The following is a 22,273-nucleotide window of genomic DNA, read 5'->3' on the forward strand; positions in this document are numbered from 1 at the left end:
ATAACAGGATAATTGTACTGTACATTGACCCCTTCTTAATTAGCTTTGTGTTTGCCATTTACTGCATTATTGCTCACTGTATATATTTAATGAACCTGCCCATTGGTTACCATTTTGCATTCTGTTTTGTCTCCTTCCCTAATTGCTAAAGTTCTGTAAATAAACCCCTTTTAATTGTAAAAGAAGTCTAATTTCAAATGGTGACCTTAATCATTTAACTGTAAATCCAGAGAAAATCTAAGGTAAATTTTCAAATAACTTTTCTTTTGTTCATAACTTGGGCTCCCTTGGTTCTTTGGCAGTACCATTTCAATTCTCTCCCCAACCAAGATATCAGTTTATGAAAATATGTGTGTGCACACGGAGAAAGGTTCGTTCCTTGAATGAACGTTGTGGGACTGCAGCGCTCATGGAAATGTAAAGGCTCGCGAAGGTGACCTTTGAAAAGTTGGGTCAGCTATTCGCAGGGTCCATTTTCACTACATGCAGCAGATAGGAAACTGCTGAAACATTCGCATACCACAAGGGTCGAAGAAACCACCTTGGTGACAAGACACGGGCTGGCAAATGCGTTTTCAGCAAAGAACGTTCTAGAACCTGAACCAGTTACAAAATCCGGTTTTGAAGGATGCTTTTAATAATGTATGGTGTGTACGTGTACTTCGTGACGCCTTGAAATACAGAGGCGTGTCTTGCCGAACTTTGACCTCGAATGATGTCATACAAAAGTACGTTCGTTCGTGCGTTACATAATGAATATAATGGGAGGAACCGTTGTTTGAATTGGACTTGTGAGATCCGATTCATGTGTGTCTGAAGATGTGAGTGATTTTTCACATGGAGACTGTCCCAGAGGACTTGTGGAGTGAGTAAGAATTCATATACGTTTTTAGACTTTGTTTTTCAGAACTGTGAACACACGGTATCTCCTGTGACAGTGGAAGATGTATTTCTGCAATTTTTTACATTTTATGATTTTTAATGTGACGTTTGTTTTTTTTTCACAGGTATTTCTGTTCCACTCCATTCCTATTCCTTTTTCCTCTCTCCCTCCTACGAGGATGAGAGTGGTATGACATTTGAGATGACCTGTTTTAATTGATTGACGTGTTCATGATTTGACAGATGAGTTATTTTCTGTATTCCCTTAGGTATTTGAGTGTTTATGATTTTGGAGCATTATTTCCTTAGAAGATTTTCTGGTAGTGTTGAAACATTGGATTTCATTCTTCGTAATTTTTAAGAAGTTATTTTTCGGTGATTTTGTCAATAAAGGATTTTAGTTTTGTACTTAGTATCTCATTCCAGTAGTCCTTAGATTTTAGTTAGGGAAAGATATAACTTATGATGCCAGCTCACGTTACTGCTATCACACAATGTCTCGGGATAAGCGAGATCAAACCTCTGTTCATAAAACAGAGACTTAAATCAAGTATAGGCTCAGAAATGGCCGTTACAGTTTTTGGTGGCAGCGTAAAAGGTAGCGTATAAGGTAGTTAGGGCAGTTAGAGGGTGTTAAATAATTAGGCATGTATACGTTTCCGAAGAGATATAAATTAGTGTTGGCATCTCAGGATAGGATTTTGTGGGAGTCAGCAGTGGCTGGGGGCGAGCTGCGAACTTCTCTCTCGCTAGCTAGTGTTTTGTGGAGAGTGTTTTGGGTAGGGGGTAAAACAGTGATATTGTGCAATAATTGCGATATTAAGACCGCTATGCGTGTGTTAAAACACGTGAAGACGCACGAGTGTTTTTTTTTGTCTCTCACTCTTCGTTTGATGGAAATTCGCGCGCTGCTAACGTAAGTGTTGTGATGTTATGTTATTTTTTTTTTTTAGTTGTTGTTAATGGGAAATTGTCCCTTTCTTGTTGTGTTGTAACTGGTGATAGGGTCAACTGAAGTGTTCTGCTGTTGATTTTTGACTAAAAAACAAGTGTGTTCGTCATTCATAACGGTGATTATTTAGTAACATTTGTCTGGCAGGTCATATTCCATGCCTTAGATTTGGGCGGAGCGTTGTATATTTGTATCTGTATAATTGGTTGACCCAGGTCACACATCTAGTGAAGCACTGGGCCTTCATGCAGATATGGCTGCAGTCCTTTTTGTTGTATATTTTTTTTTGTTAATAAATCAGTTTCATTGCATCTGTTATCTTATTTTTGGGTGATATTTGGTTGTTGGGTTATTTCCGAGAACTTTAACGTTTGGGTTATCCTACGTGATATTTATTTTGGCGGGGATGCAAAAAGTTTTCACAAGTGTAACACTTCTTGGTTTTTGATAGCGCACACACATATTTTCTGAGTGGCAGCGTGTGGGTATGTTCCGACTCTGAGTCGGTGGGTCTCCCGCACCATTAGCGGACTAATTTGAGTGTACACTTTCCGTTTGGTGTTGAGACATTGATAAGGTTGAACAAAACAAACATGACAGACAGATCTGTTAGCACTTTTCCTCGGTAGCTGAAGCATCATCAGACATCGATGCCTCATTGCTAAGATGCACCTGAAACGCCTGGGCCGACACCTACCCCCGAAAACCTGTCCGTCTCCGAATCCTTTGGGCGTGCACCAGAGCAGCTGAAGGTCGCCCTTGACCGTCCGACTCTTTGACTGATACAAGGACGAGTTCTGAGGGATGGACAGGGTAGAGGAACTTAGTTGCGTTTCTGACAGATGCTGTTCCTCCAGGCCGAATTACCATCAATGCCCTGCCCGAGGAAATATATAAGAAGGTTTGTTGATTGTGGCTCCGCTCCCTGGGGACCCAGTAACGTTTATTCCGGCTTAAAGATAAGCTGTTCGAGACCTGCACAGCGTCGGCCTGAACCCAGAGGGTTTTGATGGATTTGCCCTCAACCCCAGGAGAGACGGGGACCCCAGGGACATAATGACTATTTCGAGGACCTCCTCTACCTCCCCGACACGGACAGCTATGGCTTTTTAGCGAAGACAGGTCGACCTGTCAACAGAAATCTTTGCGTCAGCTACGCCCAGAGGTCCGATCCCAGATCCCGGACCCCTTCAGCCTTGTTGGGACATCCTCGCCGAGACTGCGCACCGCCTGACGGAGGTTATTACGTTGCGACCAGGAGATTACAGCTGCAGTGTCTCCACCAACGCCATCCTCCTTCAAGAAGTCCCTGAAGATCCCATTTTTGCGCTGTCATCAAGAAAAAGCCACCCCACCACCGCAAAGAAGAGGTACCTGGCATTTGTCACTTCCACAAGAAGTTCTAGCAAATTTTTTGTTATGCCGGCCCCCTGCTCATTCATTAACATCCAAAAACGGGCCGGAGGCGGCCTGCCAGAAGCGATTGAGGCAGCCTGCCCGGCAGGCCGTGCACCTACGTTTTGATAAGCAGCAGTATTTCAGGGGCCACGTGAAACCCTGTGTAGGTTTCTACGTCAGGGAGGCAACCTCCGGCAAGATGATGTTGGTGGACACCGGGGCCAGAGCTCAGTTTTCCACCCTCAGGAGAAGACCTCCGGCGCCCGCCGGTTGCGACAACCTACCTGACGGCAGCGAACGGGTCCCCATCCCTCCTACGGAACCAGGCCTCTTTCGGTCTCCATCCTTGGGAGGAGATCAACTGGGAGTTCATCATCGCCGACGTGAGAACCCCGCTTTGGGCGGACTTCCTGCCCACTACGACCTAGCAGTGGACGTGGGTCGGAAGCGCCTCATCGATATGGGGACCTGTCAGGTGATAAATTGGGGCCCCTGTGAGACCACCCTCTGCTCCGTTAGGATTCCACCAGTACGGCGAGAGATCCTGAAGGAGTTCCTGGAGTGTTCAAGCCAGAACTCCGCCTGACGCCTGGGACCCCAAATTTTTGATCTACCATCACATGGAATCGTAAGGGCCCCTGTTCACGCCAAGTTTAGACGATTTTTCCCCAGCAGCGCCTTCAGGAGGCGAAGAAGGCCTTCAATAGAGATGGAAAGGATGGGGATCTGCAGGAAGGCCTCCAGCCCCTGGGCCTCCCCTCCACATGGTGAAGAAGGCCGACGGCAAATTTGGAGACCCTGAGGGGAGAATCGCCCGTCTGAACATAGTGACAGAGCCAGACCACTAGTTTTTGCCGAACATGCAGGACCTGACATCTTCATTCCAGGGGCTAAAATATTCTCCAAAGTGGACCTCCTGAAGTCCTATTTCCAGGTTCCTGTTGCACCAGAAGACATCCCAAAACCGCCATCGTTACACCATTGTTTTTTATTGTCTTGCATTCTCCACCTTCGGGTTGAGGAATTGGGGCGACCTTCCAGCGCCTGATGGACAGCATCCTCGGTGACCTGGACTTTTTCTGCTATGGGTAGACGACATACTCATATTTCCAGGCCACGGAGGAACACCTTCAGCATTTCATTTGTCCTCAAGTGACTGAATGACAATGGGCTTGTTCAGTTTTGGTTGACAATGTACCTACCGGGGTGGAGAAAATCGAATTCCTGGGCCAGGAAATCTCAACCAAGGGCGTCCATGCATGTCTTCTAAGGTCAGGGCCATTGAGAAGTTCCCCACGCCCACATCAATCAAGGCCCTTCAGGAGTTCCTCGGGATGGTGAACTATTACAGGAGATTTCATGGGTGTTTTCACACCATGGCCCCTGACGGAGGCCCTGAAGGGACGCCCCAAATCCTTTTGTGGGGACCAGAACAGGACTGATGCCTGAGCGAAGGCATCCTCGCCAAGGCAGCAACGTTGGCACACCATGACCCCAGTGCCCCTCTGCAGCTGACAACAGAGCCAGCAATGTTGCATATGCCGTCCTGGAACAGGTAATCCACGGCACACCCCACCCCTGGCCTTCTTCAGCAAGAAACTTAGTCCCACCGAGGCACGATACAGCACGTTCGACAGGGTCGCTAACACGTGGCGGTGAGACACTTCAAGTTCCTCCTGGAGGGATCACATTACTTCATCCTGTGGACAGACCACCAACCCCTGGTCCACGCCTTGGAATTGCGGGGACGCTTGGTTGGCAAGGCAGCAGAGGCATCTGGCAGCATTGGCGGAGTTCTCCTGTTCCGTCAGTTACATCCCCGGCAAGATTCTTAGCAGACGCCCTTCCAGGATTGAGGTCAACTCCATCCAGCTCGGGATCGATTATGAGGACCAACTCGTGAACAGGCTGTCGACCCAGAGACGTTGGAATAGCGCCATACGTCCCTGGTGTGGAGGGAATTGTTTGAAATTCAGGTCTCACCCTTCTCTGCGACACCAGCACGGGCCGATCCCCGTCCCCTAAATCCCGGCCTCCCGGCGTAAGGAGGTCTTCGATGTGATCCACGGCCTTTCTCCCACCCCTCAGGTTGGCGCAAACCAGCGATTTGACGGAAAAATTCATGTGGCACGGGATCCGAAAAGGACGCCAGACCTTTATTCAAGCAATGCCTCCACTGCCAGAGAAGCAAGGTCGGCAGGCACACAGAATCAGGGGTAGAGAGTTCCCTGAGCCGATGAGACGTTGGCCACATCCATGTCGACATCGTCGGCCCCTACCACCTTCAGGAGGAGCCAGACATCCTGACAGTGTCGACCGCTCCACCAGGTGGCCAGAGTCAAATCTGCCGATGTCCGAAGCAACTTTTGAACAGTGGGTCAGCTATTGAGGGTCCTCCTCACCAGCTGGATCAGCGGTTCGGAGTCCCGGACGACATATCCACGGATAGGGGCTCGGCATTCCTGTCGGAGCAAGGCCGCCCTGACCCAGCTCCTGGGCACCAAACACCATACCACAACATCTTACAACCCTTGAAATCGGGATGGTTGAAAGGTTTCACTGTTCACTAAAGGCCTCCCTTACAGCAAGGTGTTCAGGAGAAAATTGAAAGACCAGACCTTGGGTCCTCCTCGAATGATGTCATGGACAAAAGGCCAACGTTCGAGCCGTTTACATGCCGAGAAAGTAATGGGAAACGCTGACCGAATTTTTTTGAGAACTGGTTTGAAGTGAAGGAAGATCACCATGCAGTGCTGTTTAGAGGAGATTGCCGGAAAATTTGTACCTTGTAACGATCCATTCCAAGCAAGGACCCCAGTCTACATTCCCCAGCCTTATCATCTTGCAGGCAGGTTGTAGAGACGATGCAAGATTACCCCCTGAACAAATAATGTGACAGGGGCCCTTCAAAGTACTTTTGAAGATGAAGGTTACCATCACATCCATATTTGGGAAGATTTTCCATGATTTTGAAACCATTATTTTGCCAGAAGATTGAGCTGATCCAGAAGGTGTCGATTTTCTCAGGGTCAACGGGCCACCCAGGCGATTTCATTCATTCAGCAGTAACAAGGAAGGGAAGTTATTTCCCAGTTGATTTTTGTCAAGAGCCAAGGGTTTTAGTTTGGTATCCTTAGGATCTCATTCCAGTACGGTCCTAGATTTTAGTTACTTCAAGATAGGGGAACCCTGATGCCTCCCTCACGTTACAGGAATTAATCAATGTCACAAACGTCTTGGGAGAGACTTCAAACCAGGTCCCCATGAAAACAGAGTTCTTCCGCTCCGTTTTGCTCAGAAACCTTCCAGTTTCAGTTTTTGAAGGCATTTACGAGGGTAGACGACCTCGGGTAGCGGTCATAGAGGGTGGAAGTGTTCTGCTGTTGATTTATGTAAAACAAGGCCAGTGTTGGCATTAATAACTTATTATTATTTATTGTAACATTTGTCTGGCAGGTCATATTCCATGCCTTAGATTTAGTTTTAAGGTTGTATATTTGTATCTGTATAATTGGTTGACCCAGGTCACATAAATCTGCCCTTTAAGCACTGGGCCTTCATGCAGATATGGCTGCAGTCTTTTAGAAAGTTGTATATGTTTTTTGTTAATAAATCAGTTTCATTGTTCCTGTTATCTTATTTTTGGACAAGTTACAATGTTATCTTTTTCTTTTTTTTTAGTTGGGTTGATGTGAAATTGTCCTTTTCGTTGTGTTGTAACTGGTGATAGGGACAACTGTGTGTTTTTGTCGTTGAGTTTTGACTAATGTTTCGGATGCAACGAGTGTGTTACGTCATCACCACGGTGACATAGTAATTGCGTCACGAGTTTGGGCGGAGCGTCGTACTTGCTTTGCCATGTCTAGTGAAGCGCTGAGCGTATTATGGTGTGTTGTTTTTTTTTTTTATCTTCTGCGGTACGCATCGGCGTGTATTATGTAAGGGTGATATTTGGTTGTTGGGTTATTACTGGGAACTTTAATATTTGGGTAGTATCTTACGTGATATTTATGAGTTGGGGTGCAAAACATTTTTGCACAAGTGTGAATGCACTTCTTGGTTTTTGTAGTCACACACGTATGTGCGTGTGGGTATGTGTGTGTGAGTATGTGGGCAGAGCGCTTGCCTTTGCTTGAGTGACACTTTCCGTTTGGACAAAGGGAAGTGTTGATCCAGCAGTTTTTGCCGTTGGAGCACAGAGCGAGCCCGAGGTTTGGTGTTAGCATTTTTTTCTGTAAGCGTCATCAGGCCTTAGATGCATTGTAAGAAGGAGTCAGAGTGAATGATGAGAAGAGTTAAAGCCATTGTGAATTTTCCAGTTCCCAAAACCAGGAAACAGATTAAAGAGTTCCTAGGTATGTCGGGTTTCTTTCGTTGTTTTGTGCGGAATTTTTTCTACAATAGCGTCTCCATTGACAGATTTGTTTTGAGAAGACGTTAAGTTTGTTTGGGGTGATAGTCAGCAATTGTTACGAGAAGTTTTTTGAGTTTTTGAGATAGCTTAAGAATGCTTTGGTGAACCCACCAGTTTTGAAGTTTTCAGATTTTAGTCAACCGTTCACCTTAGTGACTGACGCGAGTCAGGAAGGTATAGGTGCGTGTTTGATGCAGAAATTTGAGGGGAAGTTACACCCAATTGCTTTTTATAGCAGAAAGTTCAAAACGCGTGGTAGTAACGAAAGGCTAATGTCAGTTGTGGACAAGAAGGCTTTCGCAGTTGTCATTTTAAGATGTTGTTGTTGGGAAATAAAGTTGAGATTTTTACAGATCATCAACCGTTGTTAGAGCTTTTTAATAAGCCAAATTTGTCGCCCAAGAGAGCACGTTGGTTCCTAACATTGAGAGATTTTGATGCAAACCTCAAATACATTGAGGATAAGCATAATGTGGTTGCAGATGCATTGAGCAGATATTTTCCAGTCTAGGATGAGGGAGTGCAATCCGAATCCTGTGTGAGAGAAGAGAGTAAATATTTGGTGTCTAATGTCTCTGATATTAGTAGTTCTGAGAGATCGCATGTAGAGGACATAAATGTTTCTACAGTGCATACTTCGGGGAGAAATAGTGTGTCGGCAGTCTCGGGAGAGATTGTTGTTCGTGATATTGAGGGTAACGCTGAGTGTTATATTACGGGTGAAAATGTCACTTGGGACATAGGCTTGTTTCGAACAAAAGCAAGATGAAGATAAATTGTTGTCAGATGCTAAGTCATTTCTTAGGGAGTTTCACCGAAGAAAGGGTATAAGTTGCCCATTTTTCTGGTCTAGAGTTGGAGAATAATTTATTGGTGAGGAAAGTTAAGTATAACTTACTTGCTAAGAATCTTGAGATGAAAACGTGAAGCATGGGTGAGATTACACAAATCATCGTGCCAGAGAGTCTAGTACCACAAGTTCTAGACATTGGACATTGTAAATTTGGTTCTCCTCATTTAGGTGTGGACAAACGTATGAAAACGTCAGGTCAAAGTTCTTTTGGAAAAATATGTTTTCCGTTGTTGAAGCCTTTGTGAAGAAATAGATTTGTTTGCAATGTGAATAAAACGACGACGGGTGTGTGTCGTTTTGGTTCATATCCCATACCTAAGGCCGATTTTCAGAGAATATGGATGTTCTGGGTTAATTTCTCAGAATCTGGATGGTATAGACCCTGGGTTGTATTGTTGTTATGGTAATGGGTAGTTACGGGTCATTTTTTCCTTTCGGGTGTTAATGGGTTGTAAATAAGCATGACTTGTAGTTTGTTGTAATTCAGGAGGACGTTACTCCGTAGAGTTTTACGAATCTTTAATAGTTCGGGTTCATTGTGATTTCTGATGTAAGCTGCAGTACTTAGTGTAAATTGTGTGCAGAATACCGTAGAGTTTTGTAGATATATGAATTTGAGTTTTTTTTTTTTATATGGATCGCAACTGCGGTTAGGGATTTCATCGTTCGCACTTGGCGATAGAAATGGGTTACTTTGAGTTAATGGTTTTTTTCATATGATTTTGGGAATTGTGACATGGGCTAATTTCATACGAGATTTGACCCGTGTGTTATTGTGTTATTATGTTATTATGTTATGATGTGTTTTGTCGTCTGACGCAATATCTTTGAATATAGAGTTACAGAATAAGGGTTTGTTGTTTAGGATTTTGTTTTGGGGAGGTATTTAGTATATCGGACCGAACGGGTCTGATCTTTTATGGGTTGGGATATGTCAGTTAGGATTTCGGAGAGGTTTAAGAAGATTTTGATAGGGATATCGAATTCGAATATTTGGGATTTTTCAGTTCTCTTTTAAAATATCAGGGAGCTGTGCCATGAGTAATTGTAGTTGTTAGGATCATAGGAGCGATTGCCATTAAGTCAATTGCTATGGTGTTGAGAATTAGTCAGGTATTGCGAAATATTCGCTAACCGGAGTAGAATTTTCATGTCTTTTACGAGATATGATACCTTTTAGTGTTTGGATAGGATTCTTGAGTACTTTTTTCTGTTGGATAGAATTTTTATGAATAGTTCCTTAGAGTTAGTGTACTTGATAGTGAGTTGACTGTGGAAATTCCGGGTACCAACTTGGAATTGTTTCACATTGAGAACATATGACCTTTGCACTAGTAGTCTTATTTGGTTCAGTAATAATATGGTATAGGGAATAGACGAGTTACTTTTTGATATGACTGTCGATATGACCGACTAACGGAAAATACCACTCCCTCGAAATGGGACGTTGGAATAGCTTCACCGTCCTCAACATATGAGAAAGCTGTCAACGTTACTTCTGCACTTTGGGAGATGTCCAGATGTCGGGCAGGATGTCTTCATGTTCACTTTTTGGGTTGGCGCAAAAAGGGATCGAGCCATTCATCTTCGTCGGAGACGCAAGAATACATTCAGCTTGGACTGGTGCAGTCGCAGGCCTTTCAGCGTGAGGCAGTACCAGGAGTGAAATCGTCTAGATTAATGCGTTTCTTGAATGAACTGGTTGTGCTATAATATCTGTGTTATAAGATATATATAAGTTTTGCACCTAGACATTTTGAGGTGGGGTCCACCTCAGGTGCGTGGACCGAGCAATCTGTAAAGGCTCGCGAAGGTGACCTTTGAAAAGTTGGGTCAGCTATTCGCAGGGTCCATTTTCACTACACGCAGCAGATAGGAAACTGCTGAAACATTCGCATACCACAAGGGTCGAAGAAACCACCTTGGTGACAAGACACGGGCTGGCAAATGCGTTTTCAGCAAAGAACGTTCTAGAAGCTGAACCAGTTACAAAATCCGGTTTTTGAAGGATGCTTCTTAATAATGTATGGTGTGTACGTGTACTTCGTGACGCCTTGAAATACAGAGGCGTGTCTTGCCGAACTTTGACCTCGAATGATGTCATACAAAAGTACGTTCGTTCGTGCGTTACATAATGAATATAATGGGAGGAACCGTTGTTTGAATTGGACTTGTGAGATCCGATTCATGTGTGTCTGAAGATGTGAGTGATTTTTCACATGGAGACTGTCCCAGAGGACTTGTGGAGTGAGTAAGAATTCATATACGTTTTTAGACTTTGTTTTTCAGAACTGTGAACACACGGTATCTCCTGTGACAGTGGAAGATGTATTTCTGCAATTTTTTACATTTTATGATTTTTAATGTGACGTTTGTTTTTTCACAGGTATTTCTGTTCCACTCCATTCCTATTCCTTTTTCCTCTCTCCCTCCTACGAGGATGAGAGTGGTATGACATTTGAGATGACCTGTTTTAATTGATTGACGTGTTCATGTTTTGACAGATGAGTTATTTTCTGTATTCCCTTAGGTATTTGAGTGTTTATGATTTTGGAGCATTATTTCCTTAGAAGATTTTCTGATAGTGTTGAAACATTGATTTCATTCTTCGTAATTTTTAAGAAGTTATTTTTTCGTTGATTTTGTCAATAAAGGGTTTTAGTTTTGTACTTAGTATCTCATTCCAGTAGTCCTTAGATTTTAGTTAGGAAAGATATAACTTATGATGCTGGCTCACATTACTGCTATCACACAATGTCTCGGGATAAGCGAGATCAAACCTCTGTTCATAAAACAGAGACTTAAATCAAGTATAGGCTCAGAAATTTCTCGCTAACGCATGCAAAATTCCTTAACTACACACTCCCTAATTCCTAAGTGGCAACTCACACCCTGTCCCTACACTTTGGAAATTTGCAGGTGGACAATTCGCTCCTACCTAACAAAACCCCATGCATTCCCTGTGTTTTGTGTAAATCCTAACAGCAAATGTTTCGTTTCTTTAACAGAATATTAATATCACACTTCTCTTATTTCCTTAATGTTAGAAACATGCAAATACCCTTTTTACCGACGGTCTCTGCTCCAATCGCTTCTGTGCCCTTTGAATAATGAAATTATTGCCGTAAATTAAAATGACTGATTATATATTCCTGGTTTTTCTTAGTCTAGCTTAATAGTGAGGCTAATTAGTGCTAATGAGACTAGATCCTGGCAAGTTGTCGTCACTGTCATAAACTGAGATCTTGGTTGGGGCGAGAATTTAAACAAAATTTGAAATGGTACTGCCAAAGAACCAAGGGAGCCCAAGTTATGAACAAAAGAAAAGTTATTTGAAAACTTACCTTAGATTTTCCCTGAATTTACACTTAAATGATTAAGGTCGCCATTTGAAATTAAACTTCTTTTACAATTAAAAGGGGTTTATTTACAGAGATTAAGCAATTAGGCAAGGAGACAAAACAGATTGCAAAATGGTAACCAATGGGCAGGCTCATTAATTATATACAGTTAGCAATAATGCAGTAATTGGCAAATAAGCAAGCTAATTAAGAAGGGGTCAATGTACAGTACAATTATCCTGTTATAATAATAATAACTTGGTTAGGCCAAGATTACAATAAATTGTCTAAGTTAATTATGCTTTGAAGGACTGAACTCCAGGATGGGGAAAATAATTCATATAAAATTCGACGGGCCACAACGGACTTCAGTAATCGGACTGCAACCAGGAATGATTTCAGAATTTGAATGGCAGTCAGGCTTATCGGACACAGTTTGCAATGGAGCAGATGATATCTCCCCTGTAAGAGAGGTTCTGGATTAGAACGGCGGCACACACTGAGAGAAATGGAATCTCACTATAAAATGTTGCACACTGCACATTTTAAATATTAACCACTACGTAGCCCAGCGGATAATGATAAGGAATCATGTAATCACAGTCTTTGAATATTAGTGGATTCGGGCCAGGGACAATGAACGAGTGCTCGCAGTCACACAAAGAGAAAACTTCAACACTTGTATTATTTAGACTAATTTGCCCTTAGGTTGGACTAGGGAAGGGATAACTGGATGTTTATCACTGGATCTTTTCCTGGAATTCAAGGCACATTATGGGGCAAGATACAGGAGGCCGAAGCAGGACACTTAACAAAGGAAAATTGCTTTGTGGAGGAAGGGGTTAAGTTTAAAGGAATGGGAAATTTAAGGGGTTCAGGGAGAAGGGAAAGAGCTGGCTTACTAACTATTTGCAATGTACGAACCTGGACTAACAAATTGTGGGCACCAACAATTGATTGGCCGTTCGTCAGAAATAGGTCAGCTCGCTGAAGGAGATGGGCACTAGATGTGCGCTCCGAACGGAGACGAAAAAGCATCTTCTTCCAAAACAGCAGCGTCTCACTAGGCCCTCATCTTAGGTCGACATTTCCTGCAAACAAGTCAGACAAGCAGCAACAAAAACAGTGGGAAAGAGTCCTTAAATGTTAAGTACTTAAAGATTAAGGTCCTACCTGGCCACTAGCCCTAATAAGCCCCTTAACCTTCCCAAGCGCTAACTACTCCCACATCAGCGATGGGGTTGAGAAGGGGGGTCCCATTGTTCCCCTGATCGAATGATTGAGGGGGAAAGGGAGGCCTATTCGCTACCTACTGGTGGTAACAGATTCGATCTGGTTCAAACTCTGTCTGTTTTTTTCTGTCGTCGCCCGCCAATTTTCCTCGAACCCACAGTCAAAGGAACAACAAACTGCATTTCAAAATTAAATATGCGTTGAGGTCTACATGACGGAGGGATATCTTGATATATATATATATATATATATATATATATATATATATATATATATATATATATATATATATATATATATATATATATATATATATATATATATATATATTATAAATATAATATATATATATATATATATATATATATATATATATATATATATATATATATATATATATATATATATATATATATACATATATATATATATATATATATATATATATATATATATATATATATATATATATATATATATTTATATTTATATTTATATTTATATTTATATATTATATTTATATTTATATTTATATTTATATATATATATATATATATATATATATATATATATATATATATATATATATATATATATATATATATATATATATATATATATATATATATATATATATATATATATATATATATATATATATATATATATATATATATATATATATATATATATATATATATATATATATATATATATATATATATATATTAATATTCATCACATACATATATTGTTCTGTGTATTAGTAGATATACTATATAGGACCTCATTCATACTAGATGGTATCTAGCAGGTTTTTATTATAGAAAATGTTATATAAGTTTTCTTGGACAAACATATATACATTATTTATTTGTACGGATACTTGATAATGTGGACTGTTTGTCTAATATAATATATATATATATACATATATATATATTAACTTCATCACAACAATTTTCTGTAATAAAAACTCGTTCAAATTAGATAAAATTTATGCAGTTTGAATGAGTTTTCTTGGACAATCAGTCCACATTAGATTTTATATATAATATATATCCAAGAAAGTTTATAATATAAAATCCGTTATATATATATTTGAATAGGTCCTTTTAGTAATATATATATATATATATATATATATATATATATATATATATATATATATATATATATATATATATATATATATATACTGTATATCTTTGGAATTTCTGGATTAAAATAACCCATCCTTCTTTTAATACCAGCAGTAAGCAATTATTTCAGTGTGCGAAATCTGTTTGTATTTAAGTTGAAGATTCCCATTTGCTTTTCATATAAAATTTTATGGTTAACATTCTCATCAATGGATGAAAAGCCTAAAACAGATATTAAAAAGCTGCTTTACACTGAAAATAATTGCATAGCCATAAGAAAATGGAATAGAATATCGACAGTCATTTTCATTGCGTATCTATAATTACAGGTATAATGTTTCTCTTTTCAGAACATCTGTTTCTGCGATTAAGAATTTCAGTGAAGCGCGTCATAGCTGCATTAATATGACGATTTAAAAATCTTTCTCTATTTTATGCCTAATAATGAAACACTAACGTGTGAATAAGTCATTTCGTCATATGACATGCAAATCCCTTATTTATATTAAGACGCACAGGCAAGTCAAAGGTCAGCAGCACGTTAGATCTAACATCGAAGGGAAGCTAGAAGAGTACATTATTTTTATTAATAAATTAGAAGATGAACCCTGTTCATATGGAACAAGCTCACAGGGGCCACTGATTTGAAGTTCGAGCTTCAAAAGTATATGGTGTTAATTAGAATGAAGTAACAGAAGGTAATGGGAAATATAGAAAGTAATCATTTATTACAAAAGAACAAATAAATTAACAAATAAACAAACAGATAAAAATGTAAGTAAATTATTAAAATACAAGGAGAATTGTATTAGGTAGTAATGCGCTGCATCTTTGCTTGAACTTTTGAAGTTCCAGTTGCGCAACATCCTCAGGGAGACTGTTTCGCAGTCCAACTGTGTGAGCAATAAAGGACCCCCGGAACAGAGAAGTTCGATAGGGAGGCATATTTACTGTATACTGGGGATGCTGTTCAGCATATCCGATTGCTCTCAGCAGGAAAAGAGGGGTCATGGATCAACCGTGAACGTGAAAGATCTCTGTTAAAATACAATTTATAAAAATTGATGAACAACAGATTATTGTCGTTGAACCAAGTCATAACTGGTAATATTAGGAAACAGAAGCCTACCACAACTAAAAACTCTATCTAAAAAGTGATACATCTCTTGCAGAAGCAGACATCTACACTGGGGAAAAATACTCTAATAAAGAAAGGCCAAATAACCTAAAAAAAAAAAAAGTGTGCGTTGATTTTATTACTGTTATAATTATGTGAAGCCTTACACACATCACTTAACTTTCGTGCAGCATTTGCTTGCCCTTTCATTAGTAAAAGTAACATGTGAGTCAAAAGTTACGCCATTAATAATTAACGTTTCAGACTCATTAAGCAGAATCCATCCACCTGAAGGGGAGGATGGGGTGGAAAACCTATACATGACCTGTTAATAGAAAGTGTTTTTGTTTTTCTGGAGTCCAGCCTCATACACCACCGACTACACCGTTCACTAAATCCACTACATGACCCAAACGAGACTAGGAGCAGTTTCATTTCTCATAAATGGCGACTTTACTACACCCACTAGTGTTTCATCATCGGCTTACTGAACAGTCTTGTATTCTAAAACAACAACTTGTGTACACTAAAAATAACAGTGGTCCAAGAACACTATTCTATGGAACTCCAGACACAATAGGTCTTGGTTCACTAAAGATCCCATCAACAACAACGTGCTGCTGCCTCCCTTTAAGGACATTTTGGAGTAAACATGAAACATATCCACCCACTCCAAGATTCTAAGGTTTATAAATATGTGTTTTGTGATTTACTAAATCGAAAGCAGCACTAAAATTTATTTGAATTAATCTACACTCAATCATCAAAGTTCTCTTGCAAATGGCATATCAAATCTAAAGGGGCATCGCAGCTACCTCACTGCTTCCTATTTGCATATTGGCTATCAGCTAACAATCCTCTAGATACTGCATAATTATATAGTGGCCTAGAAATAAGCTTTTTTTTTTACAGTCCGCCAAGATACTGTGTCAACCTAAAAGCTGTAGAATCTACTAATTATGGGGGACAATACACTAGAGACCTTTCTTAAAACAAAGGGAAGAAACCATTATGATCTTCTCCACCCTAGCTACCAAGATTATCAAGAGATTTCTTAACATCCCTAGAGCAAAATGCAAGTATCAAGGAGAGGGACATCCTCAGCTGATTGTTGAGCTTCAAAAGCTCGATGAAGCAGTTCAGCCTTTTCTTTAGGGCCAGTAACCAATCTACCATCATCTGTTAGTAATGGTGGAATGGAATACGAGCCAGACCCAAGGATAGATGATGCCAATTTGGTCCACAGCGGATGAGGCTGAGTAATTCCTTGAAGTTTCCTCTTTAAGGAATTATTGAAATTTCTCTCAGCTATAAGGTAAATTCTATTCGCAGCACGGTGAGACTCAACAAAAATGGTGTAATTTTCATGTGAAAGATTTCGTCTCCATGTACTGAATTTGGTCTGTTTGTCAAGGTCAGCTCGTCTACAAGTACCATGAAACTATGGTTGGTCATTTGTCTTGAATTTGACGACCTTTCAAGGGACATACCTTACTAAAATAGCCATTAGCATTTTATTTAAATTCTTCTTGGTATCTGAATCTGATAATAGTAGTCATGTATAAAAAATGAATATGGAATAGGAGTAGAAGCATTATATAGCTACTGAAGATACTTTCTAATAATTACAGTTAATAATCAACTTAAACGCCGATCTAGAAGGGTTGCCTTCAAGACCATTGTGATCAGCAAGAAAGAAACTTGAACAAAAAACTGTGTAAGAACTAGAATGCTAATAAGTCATCTAATAATTTGTAAACAATGGGCACTTAAGTTTTTATGAATGTATCTGTGAACAACTTATTCTGGCAGTCAGAGCAGCATTTAAATCTAATGGTCCTTGCTATCTAAATAGGTTGTTTGACCTCAGACTCTTTATTTTGTGTGGGCTTTAAGAAAGATCAGAGATAATTCTTACTGAATTGGAGATACGCTCAAAGTTTGAGATCTAATGAAGATTTAATGCTATTATAGACAGAATGTAATTCACTCACGAAATACTAAAGAAATTTTGTTTTAGTATTCGTTATTTGTAGAGTACATTGTATTATAAAGGACGAAAGACAAAGATCATTACCAAATCGGAATTACTGATATGTTGCTTCACTAAAAATTTGTTAGTAAATAATGAAGTGGAACTGAAGAATATGACTTATGACTTTGGGTGTATAGCGTAAGAATTAAGATGATCTGAGGTTTGTTGTTATGAAAACGAGCGACGAAAATGTGTGCCATTAATTAAGAGAAGGAAGCATGCTTGAAAAGGTATGAGAGATGTGGAATAGGATGTAATAGATGATTTTCAAGTTTATGCGAATGTCAGATCTGCAGATGATTATAAATCAATTATAAATTTATTTTATTGAGGCCATTAAAAACTTCTTAACCAATTATTAAATAGTAAGGCATGGACTTGAGGTCGTCACTATTCAGTTAATAACGATTATTAATAAAGTGTGAATGTATTCAAAGTACTATATTTTCATCATCAATTACATAAAAATTGTGCACCCAGTGCAAACTGAAACAACACAGTTTAGAAGATCGGTTGTGCCATCTTTTTCTCTCAATAGCCTCAAACAATCTTGTTAAAGTGCAACGTTGAATAAGTCGTCAATAACCTTTCTTAATAACCAGTTTATTTATTGATTATACAATAATGAGTTCTTCATTAAGAGCTACATTCATTATCTATACGCAATACCTGTTCTAATTGGCAAACCAGCATTTTTAAAAAAGGGCCAGCATCCACTTCATTTGACGAGTTTTGGTGAAGTGGTACGACTTTTTCATCATTATTTCCAACTGGCCTCGAGGAGGTTAGTATGGAAGAGTTACAGGTCAATTAGAACCTCTCTCTCTCTCTCTCTCTCTCTCTCTCTCTCTCTCTCTCTCTCTCTCTCTCTCTCTCTCGTAAGAACAGACTGTTCTCATAAAGGATTTTTTTTTATTTATGCACAAAATCAAATGCAGCATATTATAATCATCTGCATGAACACAAAGACACAAATATGCCTGTCACTTTGTATGTAAACAAAAAATCATAATTTGTCACGTGTTACAACTTGCCAATCAGCTATCATTTTTGACGAGGTGTATCGATAACGATTCTAGGTGCAAAAAACCGAATTCAACTTATACCTCGTTTGATGGATGGCTCAGTGGTTAAAGGTATACACAGTGCATCGTTATATCTAAATCAGGAAGCTGTTCGAATCCCATTGGTTTGTGCAGGGTGGAGTCACATCTACGCGAATGTTAGGAAGAAGGAGATATTCGAGGATCCACAATAAAAAAAAGGAAAAGTAAAGAGAGAAAGTGCATACCTGAGCACCAATACTGCTAGTAAGGCAACATTAAATTATCACCTATAAATAGACAAGTTAGACAAGAAGGACCCCTCCCCCAAAAAAAAAAAAGTGGTGCCAATGGCAGAAGTTTCACTAACAAGCCTTACCCCATTATCTTCGAAAAATAAAAAACGAAAACACTTTCGGGATGTCAAAATTAATGACGGGACTCCGGTAAGCTTCCGAGTGATCCTGTTTCAATAATTATGAAAAGATGGGACAGAGGTCTAAGATCTTTTCTCACATAATAAAGATTCCCCTTCTTTACCGTAAACATGAAAAACAGTTGTCTTTAACCCTGCAAAATTTTAAATAGGATTGTTTTCCACTCAGATATGCATAAGGAGATGGAGAGAGAGAGAGAGAGAGAGAGAGAGAGAGAGAGAGAGAGAGAGAGAGAGAGAGAGAGAGATATTATTGAAATAGTCTTTTCTTTCCATGTATCTTTCAATGTATCTATTTTCATTGAAATCATGAAAGAAGCTGATTACCACGCGTAGGTTTTAAGGAATTACTGCCTTTAAATTAGAATAAAATTGTAATTGAACATATATAAAAACAATTTAGTTCGGGTATTAAAAAAGCGTCGCATTAGGAAATCTAGCATTGCGTTGAAATCTCAAAACTAATTTTTTAAGCAACATTCGAATTAGTTCGTGATGACGTATACACCTTTAAGATACTACAAACGTGTGTATGTTCAGTCAAAAAGCAGAATCGACTAATGACTAGGTTGTTGGGGATGAAGCACCGTTGGCATTTCAAGAAATAAGAAATCTTGAACTAAGTCATCTTGGCATTTATTCTTGTGTACTGATAAATATTCATCGCCCAAAGTTTATTCTTTATAGGTTTGCATTTCTATTCTTGCCATTGATTACGTTTTATATCTTTCCTAAACCCGTACACAGGGAGTGCTGGTATCAGAGACGGTAAGTGTCAGTAAAACATCTAAAACTAATTGTCAAATGAGCCGCTAGAAAAGTTTCATTGAAAATAGCGACCCACACTAGGCTTTAAGGCGAGGAGAAGAAGAAGAAGAAGAAGAAGAAGAAGAAGAAGAAGAAGAAGAAGAAGAAGAAGAAGAAGAAGAAGATGATTTATTCTTCTTGTAAGCATCAAATGGTAAAATATGAATGGGGATTTTTTATTGCTACGAAACGAAACTACTTTAACGTTTTTTATAGCTTTGCGTTCACATTAAATTTTATTCTTTAAAGTTGCCACGTTAAACCTAATTAAGTTGCGCTGTCTTACTTTGAAATGGAATTATTCACCTTAATTTGAAGCTAGTGCCATAAAGCATATTCACTACACTTGTTTTAGTTTTGATAAAGTTACTTAGAATTCCTTGAGAGGACTTCGTAGTTTGTATATGAAAGGCATATGATCGAAATGTCACAGAGATCAAGTTCGTGGAATGACATCTTAAAGGTTCCGTTTCCTATGACTAAGTGATATTCTTGATAAATGTAAGTCTTGCACCAGAACTACAGTAGAGAACAGCAATTAGTGTTTACTAAGATCATCATTATTATTATTTCAGTAGATGAAACCTGTTCACATGGAATAAGCACACAGGGGTCACTGTCTTGGAATTCAAGCTTCCAAAGAATGTTGGTTTTAACCTCCCAACGCAGACCCCACACTACAACAGTAACTGATCATGATACGGAGCCAGTGGTTTTTCGTCACCCTGGAGGAGATGCGAAAGCGCGACATGTGAGTGGCATACCACGGCACTAACTACTATACCAGGGGACCAGCTAAAGACACTGGAAAATGAAGTTGATCTTTATAGTAACTGACATGCTGCTTCTATGCAAATTTAATGAGTACCTATATAAATACACGTGTCAATGTATGAAGACACATATTTACTAAAATTGCAGGTACACGAGGCCATGGCAGCGAAATTTTCAATTTGAAATCATTTGAAGCGCGCAAATGTTCTAAAATATTCACCTCATGACCAAAAATCTAAAGTGCGTGAAAATGAGTGGCTTCCGCAAATAAAGAAATATTCTAAGATCATTACCAATTAATCATGTTCACATTGCGCTTCAGATTAAGGGAAACCATCGACTTCCTATCAGGAAATAAAAAAGAAAGGAATAAAGAAACCCATTTATATATTGTTTTTGTTTTCACATGATTATTCTTATGACCCATGTTGTAAAGTCATAGTTTCCCCTCATAAAACATAGCATCATGCATGTTATGGTTTAATAATTTATATAATTTTGGACATTTAATGTAACAGGCCCGAATACTTAATTCCTTGAGCAAAATTTCGTCTGTGTACTGAAAAGTCTGTCATGATTTAGTAAATCTACCCATCAGTGACGTAGTTAACTGACCAGTAAAGCCTACTGAGAAAAATATAAAAAAAGTCATATCAGAAGCATATACTTCGTAGCACAGAAAGTAAATCCTTAAAAGCAGACATTAATGAGATCCCTTACGCGGCTAATATCAATTTATCTTCCTAACAAAGCTTAACGACTTCGGGAAGCCAGTGACTAATTGGCCTCGTTAGTGCTCTCACATTAACATTAACTGGGATTTTCATCTAGATATAGTTACACGATGCTAATCCTCACCCCACCTCCGAGCAAATAGGCCGGAAATTGATGCCCGCTTCTGCCGCTTAAAATGGCTTCTTTTCGGTTATGGTTTCCTTAATTGGCTGAGTAGCAGTGGCCTTATTTGTGTCTATTAGACACTCAAGTGCCACACTATCCGTTGTTTCTTTCATATGGTCTCCAGTGGCCTCTGAGTCTTCTTGCTTAAGGTACTCTTGAATTGTCCAAACATGGACAAATAAGGAAACCATGGAGATGTTATGATAAAGATCGGTGAAATAGCTTGACATTAAAAATGGTCTGATGACTAATCTATTGTAGGTAACGGAGGAAACGGACATTATTTTCTTTCGTGGTTTATCTAAAGGAATATTAACACAAAGTTTATCAATTCTTTGAAAGAAAATTTAGTCGTTTAAGTTATGGATTTGATAAATACCTAATGAAATTACTACAAATGATTAGACACGATCATGAGTTTTGTAATTTATTTTTTACATTATATTTAATCTGGTATTACTATTAGTAAAAATTATATTGTAAGATATATCTCAAAAATAATATTTGGGTATAGATCAAATCTATTTACATTGCAAATATGTCCGAAACAGCCTGCTATTCCTGATCAGGCAGTGTACACATTACCGGCCTTCATAATGGCAATATGGCTCTTTAATTAAAAAATATCCTATATTGCTGATATGAAATGAATTCTAGTGTTTAGACTTCTGTAACGGAGAGCTTTGCGTTCTGTACATGAAATCTGCAATAATCTGACAGTACCGACTTATTTGAATCGACGGCCATATAATCTGTATCGTCACGGTAATTAAAAATCAGAGGCTGACCCGTTTAACAGTATGAATAGTATGAATGGATTGCTTTCAAGCTTTGTTTTGATAAGCATTCGCTCTCTCTCTCTCTCTCTCTCTCTCTCTCTCTCTCTCTCTCTCTCTCTCTCTCTCTCTCTCTCTCTTGTGGATTAAAATATGAGATGAAACAGATC

This window comes from Macrobrachium rosenbergii, chromosome 2 (assembly GCF_040412425.1).
Source record: "Macrobrachium rosenbergii isolate ZJJX-2024 chromosome 2, ASM4041242v1, whole genome shotgun sequence".
Lineage (NCBI taxonomy): Eukaryota > Metazoa > Arthropoda > Malacostraca > Decapoda > Palaemonidae > Macrobrachium > Macrobrachium rosenbergii.